Below are 13347 nucleotides of genomic sequence, written 5' to 3'. Positions count from 1 at the left end.
TGCTCTTAAAGGGAATTTGAGATGACACTCAACTCTGATTGATTGGTTTATTGCAGGTTACGCCCAAACCACACCTAGCTACTTCAGACCAACCCATTTTAGATTTGCGTTGGGCGCAAGACTCATTTATCCTGCCGTTATAATAGCAACAGCGCTACTTGCGTTTTGCGTGTCATACTTGCGTTTCAGATGGTTAAAATAGGGCCCATAGTATAGTGCCCGAGACCCGCCCAAAAAGCTACTTGCGTTTTGCGTTTGATACTTGCTAAGCATCAGGATGTTAGTGTTGTCCCCATGATCATGTTAGCATGCTGATGTTAGCATTTAGCTCCAAGCAATGCTGTGACTCAGCGTGTAGCGTGCTAGCTCGAAGTTTGTTGCTGTTCCCAAAACGAACAGTTTTGCAAGGCTAAACATTTGGCGAAACATTGATCCAGACTACAGGGAACCTATTATATGACTAAAAATCAATGCCAAATAATTAAAATCACTTTAAAGTATAGGTTGCGTAGAAAGGCAGTTTACAGACTTGGTCGCTTGTGTTCCATTCATTCTTTCAACAAGCCCAAGACCCAAGCTTGCATTTTTGAATTTATCTATCTATTGCAGCAAACGGTGTCAAATAAAACCATTGATTCTGTATTGCATTCACTGTTAACCGGAAACTATAGGTTTCATCACAATTAAACTTAGACTAGTATCATGACGTGTTCAAAAACCGAGAGCTAATTATATCATGTTGCAGATCTCCGGTCACGTGGATCTCGCCTTTCAGGAAATAATGGGAGGGATGCAAATATAAACCTGAATACAAAAAGTACTGGGGTGTGGTAGACAGTAAAGCCATATGCCGGTTAGAGGATGTGTGAAGACTGTGGCGTGAGGATGTTTGAGAGCAGAAAAGAAACAATAATGCAGCACACCAACCGAGTCAGAGGGGACTTACAGGAGCTTTTACAGAGCTTGGGAGCATCTCCCTTCCTCCCAGTTACCTGCAAGATGGACACAACTACAAGCAGGCCTTAGACACCAACACAGCTGACGCAGGCCCAAGACTGTCACACGAACAGATTTAATGACATGGGCTGCAGAATCGCATTGTTGGCTACATGGAGCAATGACACTGTTCATTAAAATCATCCTTCTTTGATACACTTGGCTGCTTTGCAAACCTAATAAATGTGCCCAAAACACCTATATCTCATATCTCAGCTACAACAGAAATGGATTTATAGATTTGTGTCATTCATTTTACACAATTTTAATGAGACCCAGCAATTCTCTTAAGTCTCTGAAAGATGCACATTTTGATCTTAAGATCAAGCTGCGTTGTGTTGCGACAATTTTTGTATATTTGTAAATTTTTTCTACGTTTACTCATAAACTTGCAGTTCTCTCAGCTAACAGCAGACCTGTTGACAATGTTGGCATCATCCACTCCATTGTGTGCTATGGTTTCCTCACTCTGTGGTTGTGCCCAATAACCGCAAATCTGAAAGCCCTGCAGTAGCGCTTTTGAGACTATATTCTTGCTTACAGTATCATATTTTAGTAATTGGAAAACAATCTGCCACAAGTAGTAAGCATATTAATTAGTTAAAACTTGTTAACATTAATTATAAAAAAACAATACAAATACGGTTTACCTGTACTGTAACCGTGCAACCGTTTTCACCTTACATTTTGGTCACAGTTCAGTAGTGTAATGCTGAGTAGCCTGTTATGTCTGATACCCATCTGCTTGCAAAGGCAGGTGGGATGATCATCAGCATGCAAGCAATGTAAAAGGTCAAATACTGAATAAATCAAAAGCAAAATAGACCAAAATTGACAAAGAAATGTGCAAAATAAGGCTTTCAGTATTACACAATTTGTAATGTATCTTGTATGCCTTTTTTTATTGTGTGAAACTATTTCAAACTAAAAAATATACTCACTGTCAAAATATGAAAAGTCTCAAGTGATTTCGGTTTGGTATGGTCCCTTATGCCCTCTGGATAGGTTCCCATAGGTTCAAACTGAGTTTGTAAAATTATATGAGTTCTCCTTTGAGATCAAAGTGCAGCAGTCATTTCATTTCCCTTCTTTCTTTAGGGTCATTTATTATCCTGATTTGTATGGATGAATAAAGCTCGGACAGCATGTTCCAAAGTAGGAGAAGCCTCCTTTTATGTGTTAACTGGCAGATTAATTGAGTAGAAGGATTTCCCAATTTCATTCTTCTTCTGATTAAAGGAGAAGGCCTCTGTGAGTAATGTAAAAGAACTGTGACCTATTTATAAACCGATTCTATACACAGTTATCACGGAGACTGAAACTGAGCCATATGCAGCTGTTAATTCAAAATAATATTCAGTCATTTATTATTATTTTTCTGCATGACAGATCTAAGGAATTTCACACCAACTTAAATGGCAGTAAGCTTGATGTTTGTTGGTAGTAATTTTTTATTTCAGTTATATTTTAAAGAGCAGGAGGGCCCTTTGTGCAATACATATGAAAGCTTTGTATTTTTGCCACAGTGTTTTGTTTTAAGCTGCCCTACATTTTATTAATTTTTGCTGTTGGGGAGCTTTTCCCCTCTTGTAATCCATTGTAACGGTCATTATTCCACGTTAACTACAGCCTTGGCTCGCCATAAATGAGCAAACAATATGCCTTTTTATAGCTACCTTTTTATATACATAAGGGTTTAAAGTTTGCAGTGTTGCATTAACACTGCAGAATCTGACATTTCAGTACATGTATGCTAAAGTAAATGTTGGCTCTATTTTTTTAGTTGCCATTTTAACTATTTTAAATGTTAGTTAATTAACGTGTATACAGCAGTCCAGGTAGCTCTCTTTAAAACTGTTGTCAAAAAACAGATTTAGTTTCTTTGTGCCAGCATCACAGTAGAGCAAACGCAGTCATGATGGCAGATTTATGTGGATAGAGACCATGCTAAATGGTCTATCGTCAACGAATTTATCATCTGAACGTTGCACTGACGCCAGCTCCCCTCCATCTGTCAAACTGTCACTGATCGTCACAGCCTGGGATTCTATTCTCTTTTTCTTTTCTTCACAAGATGACCGTAGGTGTCCTCTTCAAAAAGATCACATGAAGCACTGTGTAATTGCATTAGACATATAATTTAAAGATCATTTTTGGAAGTTTTGTTTCATAAGAACCTTTTTACCACAGATTACAAAGGTAATTTTAAATGCAACACGTGGATCATCTCAGCTAGAACAACTTAATGGCCATGGCATCACTTGCTATCCCTGGTTATAGGTGCCTTGTGGAGTTTTCACGTAAGGGAAGACCCACTCGTAAAAGCATTGCTCTATGGCGCTACTATTGGTCGAAAACTCTACAAGGTACCTTTTTTTAAGTAATGCTGTTTGTGTAAGCTTAGATGATTATTGTCTCACTCTAAAACAGACAACATTTGACCAATTTATGAAGTTTAAAAGTTTTTTTAAATGGTAGCGCAAGTTGCTTTGTTGGAAATATGCTCTTATCAAAATCTTTATCTTTTTTTTCCCAACATTTAAAAATGTTAAATCATTAGCACATTGCTTAGATCTTTTTAGTCCAATAGCCTATATTTCAAAATTCTTTTCACCATTCTTCTAATTTTTTTGCTTTGTCTGTTCTTTTAAATTGCAATGTAGACGGGACTCATTTTCAACATTACTGAAATGATGTACTCCAAATACTACAATTTTTATATTATGAATGGCTTCTGGCTTGCAGATGACCCAACAAAGAGTTTATGCATAAGATGTGAACTGCTTATTGCATTTTGAGAAGGAAATTAAATGAATTCCCAGTTTCCTAGGGTCTGGGACTGTTAACACCTGTTGAATCATATTCAACTGTTTTTTTATATGCTGAACCCCAAGTTGCTCCCTCTGTACAGTGCTGCTATGGAACGGTTATGAAAAGTCTACAACGTATTGACATACTGTGTGTTTTTGTCTCATAAATCAATCACATTTTAGGCATTATGTGGCCAGTGTAATCTAACACATTAGGGTTGTATTGTATAACAACGGGGATGATTCAGGGAAATTTTAGCAAAATAGAATGAATCCATTACTGTCAAAGTAAAAACCTTTCCTCATTATGTACTATTGAACAGTTGGTACTGTGGTCCTTAGAGAGACGCTGAATATACAATATTCCACATTTTCTACAGCTACAGCTGGAAAGGTACCTGTGGTTTCCAGCACTAATTACCTATTTGGAGCTGTTTCCAGGTGGCTGTAAACTCATGACGGTGGCTGCTTAATCACATGGTACTGATTTTCTGGCACTGAAACATCAAAACTTGCTTATAAATAACAGCCTCATGACGGATGTCAAACCTCAGTCTGAAATATAGCACATAAAATATACAAAACAATGGCTCACTTCCATTTTTGAAAGTGATGGTGGTAATGCCACACTGATTTGATTATAGTTCCAAACTCAATGTGCAGCCTCTAATGTAGAAATGTATTCTAAATGCAAAAGGAGAGCAACATGATATAGGTGGATTTATATCTGCGTCTTTTGTCGTGGTAATAGGGTGTAATGCTATGCTAAAGAAGTTATAAAGCGTTCTGCATGTGCATGTTCTGCAACCCCTCCCCAAACACGAACACACACTCAAACATACATAAATACATACATACATACATACATATACGTCTCGCTTTATTAGATAGATGTTTGCCCTTATTGAAAAATGCAAAACACTCCACTACTCTTATTTTCTGCCAAAACAAGCCACCAAGTTTAAACCAAGATTGCTAGAAGTACAGAATGAAAACAAATTGTCTTGTCAGTGCTTTGGCTACATCTGAAATTTTTAATTTTGCTTGGAACTATATTCATAATTCATGTCTGGCCCCATGCAGTGTGATAAATCAGTGGCAATCCTGTTCAAGTGTCGTGAGAATTATTTCCTATGTGGAGCAGCACTGGAATACCAGCTGTAAATTCACTTGTTACCCAAAGATTTTACAAATATCCCCCCTTACTTGATACCTACCATACCTAACCAGAGGTTTTTGTTTGCAGTCTCAAGTTTAGCAGCTGCTATGCTTATTAATAAAGCAAGCTGGAGAGCTGCTCACAAGGTTAATTACAATGACAACCTGACAGGCCAATTATTATTGCATGTCTAAGAAACAAATTATTACTCTGAATACGCTGTATTGGAAACCATTTGCCAAATAATATATTGGTTAAATGTAACATGTTGTACATGCTCATATTATGTAACCCTTAATAAATACTTAATCATCAGGGCCCCTGCTGTCTCACTATATATTTGAGCTTTTTAATGTTTTATGTAAAGTACTTTGGATTGCCTTGTTGCTGAAATGTGCTATAACATGCCTTGCGTATAGTGAAACTAACAGACACTTAATTCCTAAGGCAACATTTGCAGGGTCAAGAAATCCATACAGTGTAGTCACTATAGTAACATCTAATGGTAACCAGTTGGAAATGGAAGATCAAAAATCAAGTCTCTGCCATGAGTAAAGCACAGTCAAATATGATGCAATCTAATACAACACCTGTTGAATCAACACCTCTCTGAAACAATGTGCACAAAAATGACCTTTTTTTTGTGTCTGGAATTGGAAATTGAATACACAGTTTTAATAACCTAAAAGACAATGTACAAAAATATTTATCTGGAGCGATGTGAAGAGATTTTTTTTGTACAGATTGAGCTATTTTTTAGTGCCTTATCAGTGCCCCTTTAGCAATTTCAAGATGTATCGCAATATTGTTTTTGTTAAATAAATATTTTTAATAACATGCATGCATTATGAGATGGAAAAGTTCCCAAATTAAAGAAAAGGTTAATAGCTGAGATTTCACATTCCTTCTTATTACAAATAATAATTATTAAATAATAATTACTTAAATTTGACAGATTGTCTGACTCTTGAGACTTGACACACATTAATGATAAACTTTCTTTCGGACCACTCATTCTCATAGACTGCCACGTTAGACAGACTCTAAAGGTTCTGCAGATAAATGTTATGGTTTCTGTATTTTGCCTTGTGTTTTGTGCTATTTCTGTTGCTTCTTTGTAGTTTCCTGTTTTTGTTGGTTATTCTGAATTGTGTATGTTTTGGTTCATTCCTGTGTTCTCTGGGGTCCGTTCCAGGTAGGAGGTTTAACAAACTCTGAGTCTAACCCTGATGTCTGAGTTGATTTACCCCGAGATAGGAAACTCAGAGTTTTCGGTTCCAGAACAGCTGATTTGAGTTGGTTCAATCAACTCGGAGTATGTTCACTCAGGGTTACGCCAGGGCTGGACTGGGACAAAAAATCGGCCCTGGCATTTTTGGCCCAGGCGGCCCACACCCACCGTGATTGGTCAGACACATTCCCTGCAGACAGTCCTCGTATATATATAATATGCGTGCATTCTATGATATGAGTTGCCTAGTGTTCAGCGTTCATGTGATAGTTTTGGATCCTTCAAGAGGGGTGTCAAGATTTATCTGTTGATATTACACTTAAATAATTCATTCATTCTTAGAATTATGATTTGTATATTTATGGTATTTTTATATATATTTTTATTATTGATATTTGATATTATATTGTCATTATTGTTATTATTATTATTTTGCTTAATATTGGCTTAGCAACTTTAAATTTAATCAGAGGGAGGAGACTGAGAGAAACTCGAGGTTTCTTGAAGAAAACCTGCTCCCGACCAGGTTAGGTTCACAGACTCAGTTACCATAGTAACTGACTCCGAGGTTAAGTTACCTCTCTTTCTGGAACGGAAAACCCAGAGTTTCCCTCATCTCAGGGTTAACCAACTCAGAGTTTTCACTAAACCTGCTTTCTGGAACAAGCCTCTGTTCTCCCTTGTGTTGCCTAATGTTGTGTCAAGTTTCTGTGTTTAGTTGATTTCATGTTTTCTGTCTGTTTTTCCTGTTTCCTGTTTTATTTTGATATTCTGGTTTTCGGTCTGGTCTTGTCCAGTTTACTTCCTGTGTTTTCCCGCCTTTGTTGATTGTCCTGCCCCGCCCTGATGTGTTTCACCTGTTGTCTCACCTGTTCCCGATTTACTCATCACCTCATGTATTTAGCCTCTGTGTTCCCTTTCTCTTGTCAGATCGTTTTGAGTTTGTGTCCTTGCCCTGCAAGTCTGTGTCAGTTTGTTTGCGTCTGCTCCTGTTAGTGTTTCCCGTTTTTGTACTTCCTTGGTTTTTTGGATTTCTTTGGATTTTTCTGGACTTTAGATTTTTTGCTTTTTGAAGCCTCAAGTCTCCCTTGGTTGATTTTGTGTTTCATTAAAAAATCCCTGAGCCCCAACCATCTCCTACCTGCCTGCCTCGTCTCTGCAATTGTGTCCTTTAATCTCCTACCGCTGCAACAATAAAGACACTTGACAGACTGGGTGAAAAAGCATTAACCTTATGAGCCAATAACCCTCATACGGAAGTAGGTGTTTATGATATCCTCACTGCAACATCATATAGGGGATAATTATGCGCTATAGTGTGTGTGTACGTGCGTGCTTGGGGGGCAGCAAAGCTGGCTTTAATACTTTTGTAGGATGAAATCAACCTTATTCATGAGGTCAAAATAAACCACTGTTCACTCCAATATGGTGTTTGAAATAAAACCCACATTGATTTTATTGCAGTTTTTTTTTTTTTTCTTCAACAAGTGTTGAATAATCACACTACAACAAATGATTTTATTGCAGTTCTACTAATTTAAACTCCTTTGCAAACCAGAATAAAATAAACCATATACGCAACATACCAGTGAACAAACTTTTATAATCTGAAGTTAAATATAGCAGTGAATGACCATTTATCTTCCTATTGTTTCTGTGGAAACCAAGCAAAATTGTCTCAACCCCACGCCTGTTCTGTATATTTATTACTTCATATCTTGTACACAACATGTATGTGAAAGAGTCTTTTCATCAGTCAGTGCAGGGACGAGGGGGAGTAAATAATAACTACTACAGATTCATCTCTCTCCATTCTTCTGGATCTGCCAGATAGGCAGCTGAAGATGAATGTGGTGTTGGAGCATTTTGCAATAACTTTGCCAAGAATTTAGCGAAGTGCAGATTCTCCAACATCTGCCACTGTTTGTCTCTCGTTCTGTCTCTCGTTCTCCATCCCGCTTTTTCTTTTACTCTCCTTTTGTCCACTTTCCTCCCTATTTATTCTTTCTCAGCACTCACAGACTCATACATTATTATGAGTATTAAATTGTACAGTGCAACAGGCTGTGCAGTATAGCTATATGTGGCAATTTAGTAAAGTGCATGTAGATAGCCTCCCCTGTTTACCTTATCACCCACTACTGTTGCTAGTGTCTGTCAATCTGAGGTAACTTGAACCTCAAAACTGTTTCAGGTGACGGGTCAGTAATAGGGTAAGCCAGACAGCACTTAAAACTACCTTAGAAATTGGGTAATGAACCTGAGGCTAGTTCAGGTTTCCAACCGATATAGGGAATTTTGTCCAGTTGCTCATTTGGGTGGCAGCATGTACTAGAGGTTTCCAGGACTCGCCCTTAGCCTAGGTTAAAACTCCACGCTGTCTATCACATATGTAGTCCGCAAACATTTTTCATACAGGCAGAGACATTATAGAAAATGGCATCACTAGGGTCATTTATGTTTACTTGATTGTACACGTGTGTGTGTGCTAATAGGTAATTTTACGGTAGCTTAAATGAGCACACCAAAGTACCCAGCTAATTACTGGAGGTTTGTACAGGCTTACCTTCTCCTGAACTGCCTCAAACTCTCATAACACATCATCTTCCTTTTGGCATTCCACCTTCTCCTTTTCTACAGTAAAACATTGCCACAATTCTAATGGTGACAACTCAGCCAGGTGATGGGTTGTTACATGTCGGGGCATGTGTATATGCACCTACACTTATTAGAAGACACACAGACAGTGGACAAAATAACCGAAACAAGTTAATAAAACATATATTTTTGAGGCATATTAGTTTTTAACACAATTTTGAAAGCCATATTTTACGATAGAGCTGTTGGCTGTGTTTGTAATCAGTCCCTCATTCATTCGTTCACTACTTTCTTTTTTATAGGGACTCAGTAGTTTGCTCTAAAGTGAACAGTAAATCGAGGTTTCGCACACTAATGAATCATTGTGATTTTGCGTCATTACTGTGGATTGTAGAGTCACACAAGGGTAAATGGGTCTTTTAAAATGTGACACATTGCATTGTGGGATTGGGAATTTTTTTCAGTATAGGAGCTTTTGAGGGCACTAAATGATGGATACATTTCACTTTCAGAATACAGACCAATAAAAGTGGTGGGAGGGTAAATAAAGCGCACTATATACTAAATAAGGAGTAGTTTCAGACACAGCTATTGTCTTACATTGTAAAGGGTTCCTCTTATTTTGACACAGCATCCGCTCTGTGCATGTGGGCTAATGGATAACTGATATGTGATTTTTATGAGTATGCAAGCTGCCCAATTGGCAGCAATATGTTGTCCATGAATGGCAGAGTAGTTGCAAAGTGTGTGCCATGAATTACTTTCACTGACTGCACAACAACAGCAACCTACAGTGACTTGCTATTCCTCAGAGCACTGAATCGCTGTAAGAGAACCCTGTCACTGTATAATTGGAGTCTTATCAAACAGTTGCTATTTTCAGGCTGAGTACCCAACTTCGAGAAACGGACAGTGTAGCTTTCTGTCACACAAGAAACACACTTGGACTCTGACACACAAACTTTGGCAATGATTTAGGAGAATCAGGAAAGGCAATTTGTTTTAAATCCAAATGTAAAAAAAAGCAAACATTCAAATTCACTTTGATTGCCATTTGCCCTCTTATCAGTCAATACCAGTTATTCATACACCTGGGAGATCTTAATGGAGTCCCTTCAACAGGTGTTTGTGGCTAGCTTCAGGTTAATTATATTTGATTTTATAGATGGACAGTAAAATAAAATCAGTATAAGATGTGTCTGAGTAAACTTTCATTTTTTTTTCTTTTTAGCAGTTTATCAATAGCCACCTAATCTTCATCTGCTGTAGATAATTAAGCAACTTGAAGGCCAATATTTGATTCCTTTGGCGTTCATATCAAATTAATCCCATTACCCTCCAGCGTCAGTGTTAAAATCCATTATCTGTCCCAGTAAAGTGATCTATCTATTTAGTATCTAGTATGTGTCATGTCTCTCTACACATGAAATATATTTACATTCAGCCAACAATATGTTGTATATAAAACGCCCAGTACTGTACATAAATATTAAGTTTTTCCTTGTGTGTTAAAGTCTGGGGAGATTTTGCTTCAGTTGTTTGATGCATTTACCGATCTTTGAAGTTACAGAGGTAGAAGATTTTAAAAGGGCAAAAAATGATTCAGAAAGAATGTTAACCCATTTTTTGTATCCTCAGAAGAGCAGACTAATGGAAGCCAATGAGAAGCCATGTTTTTTTGTTGAGACATGGGAGTTTAAATTAAGAGGGCTGCATATTTCATCTGCATGTCAAAATGGCACTGTAATGGAAATCCCATGCCACTTGTGCTTTGATTTAAATCTCTGTTCAGCAAATACACCTGTAAGATCAAAATGTATCTCATAAGTTAACTGACAGATTCAAGCTTTATAGGCTTTCTCAGAAGCCTTATTCCTCTAGTACCAAGTCTCTTTTGAGACAGTGAATGATGTTGATTGTTTTTAGATAACTGCAGATCTGTCTCTGTCTCATCTGTTGGACTGTCTGCCTTTTTTTCTTTTTCTCCTTTCTTTCTGTCACTTTCTTATCAAAAGAGACATTGTTCAAGCCGTCCATAGAATCCGAGAACCGAGTTGTTTCTGCCAGACAACGGGCTTTTGCATGCTCCGTGCACAAGGCCCTAGAAAAAGTCACACTGGGAGAGGGAGCGGTGGAAATACACAAACACACACAGTTTAATCGCACACCAACAGACAGACTGCCCACATTGTCTGTAACCTTTAACCCTTTGTTCCCAAAGAGGCGGAAAAGGTCACGCTTCATGATCTGTGACATAACAAGTCACTACAGGCTGTAATCTTTTAAAAGTGATGGGTATTTTGGTGAAGGTCAGCTTGACTGTGCAAAAGAGGATCAAATGAAATGTGGATCTATCTATTGTTTTGAAGTACCTGTAGTAGTTTTACACAGGTGGACATTTTGGATACAGCATGTTACAGAAATCCTGTCACTCTCTCTTGATGTCCACCTGCATTAGAAGGTTGTTACAGTAATTGTTGCGTTGCAATGGAAGCAGAAACCAAATCTACATCACAACAAAAACACAGAAAGTTAAAAAGTCTGGTGGGTTTCTGGTAAAAATCTGAGAGAGTGTGCACCCTGCTGGTGCCATTGTATACAGACACTCACACTATACACTATGTGTAGTACTTTACTGTATGCAGGGCTTGACATTAACTTTTTGAGGCACTTGTCCTTCGGACAAGTACATTTACGTTTCACTTGTCCATGAACAAAAGTCACTTGTTCGGGTAAAGATTAATCATTTTATAATTTTTTTTGTTTTGCTAATGCAGAATTTTAAGAAACCATTGAAAGCATCCAAACACTATCAACATTAATACAATTCAGTTTAAACAGTAGAAACAAATGTGTCCCAAGAATAGATTTCCCCTTCAACAAGAAAAAAGGATCTCCAGACTCATAATACAAAGTTATACTTTGCACGCCGGTGTGCAGAAGTTAATATATTGAGATTCTAAGTGAATATTTTAAAGTTTTTCATTACTTTCAGTTTCCTAGTCAATATTCTAAGTTACTATGTCAATTGAGATATTTTGAGATATTGAGTCAATATATTGAGATTGTAAGTCAATATTTTGAATGTTCTCATTGCTTTGAGATTCTTAGTCAATATTCTGAGTTACTAAGTCAATATATTGAGATACTGAACCAATATGTTGAGTTACTAAGTCAATATATTACGATACTAAGCCAATATATTGAGATTAAGTCAATATTTTATAGTTTCTCATTACTTTGATATTCTTTGTTTATATTCTGAGATACTGAGTCAATATATTGAGATACTAATTCAATATTTTGACCAGAGGTAGTGTTGACTTGAATTTATACTATATCTAAAATAATTTTGTAGACATAACAATGGATTTTGCCACTAAATGTTGGTGTCAGCTTGTTTTTTTTTCTTTCTACAATTTCACTTACCAAGGGATCCTTTAAAAAGGTGTAGCTACTTTACAGTTGATTATTACCTGACATTTAATCCGCTACAAACGAGTAGCGGAGCAGCTAGTAACGTTACGAGGCAGAGAGCCAGCCGTCAAGAGTCAAATTAACTTCATGCTTCATCCGCACAAAGCACACTTCTATCGCCACGAGTGACAGCTTTATTCGGCTCGTTTTCTGTGAACGATGTGGGGACGGGGTAACGTTAAAGCGTAGTTAGCATGCTAACCTTAGCTAACTAACACCGGCTGCCTGGCTTGCTGGTTCCGCGGTGCTTTCATGCTGTATCGCTTACAGAGAAGGAGCTGAACAGTGGGCTGGGTCTAACGTCAGCGGTCCGCTCTCCCGCTGCTGCTGGGTCTAACGTTAGTTAATGTATTTGTTTCAAATCGGTAAAGTAAAATCTGTAACATAAACGGAATGAGTGGCACATAATAACGTATATAATGCTTCATCCACACAAAGCACATTGCTATCGCCACGAGTGACTTTTGTTTTCAGCTTGTTTTCTGTGAACGATGTGGCGAGGAGGTAACGTTAAGGTGGAGTTAGCAAGCTAACACCGGCTAGCTCGCCGTGCTTTCATGCTGCTTCGCTTTCGGAGAATGCGCTGAACAGCGGGCTGGGTCAAACGTTAGCGGCTCGCCGACCCGCTGCCCGGGATTGTGGGGTAAAATATGTATTTGTTTCAATTCTGTAACATTGACGAAATGAGTGGCATTTTGATTTGTTTGAGTTTTAACTTGTCCAGTGGGGCAAGTAAATTTCTCTTCCACTTGTCCTACAAAAAATCCACTTGTCCCGGACAAGCGGACAAGCCTTAATGTCGAGCCCTGCTGTATGGATGTATTACTTTTATTGTAGTACTCATCATCAAATCTACCTTATAAATACAGAATGTATACTATACTCTGACTACACACATTCAGTGATCTCCATTGAACTAGTTGTGTGACCAGTTGGCTGCAACAGTGATGATTTAGGTGTGTCCTATTAAAGGGGGGAATACTTGTGCAAACATGCATTTTGTATTTAATATTTGTAATTAATCAGTTTGTAGAGATCTGTTTTCACTTTGACAATAAAGGGTCTTTTATGGATTG

At 37.8% G+C, this 13347-nt stretch overlaps 1 protein-coding gene across 2 annotated transcripts in view; it reads left to right on the top strand.

Annotated features, from left to right (window-relative positions):
- Window positions 1–13347, top strand: part of gramd1bb (GRAM domain containing 1Bb) — a 144283-nt gene that overhangs the window by 25447 nt on the left and 105489 nt on the right. The window lies entirely within an intron of this gene.

This window comes from Perca flavescens, chromosome 3, assembly GCF_004354835.1.
Source record: "Perca flavescens isolate YP-PL-M2 chromosome 3, PFLA_1.0, whole genome shotgun sequence".
Classification (NCBI taxonomy): Eukaryota; Metazoa; Chordata; class Actinopteri; order Perciformes; family Percidae; genus Perca; species Perca flavescens.
This window is presented reverse-complemented; position numbering and strand designations above follow the sequence as displayed.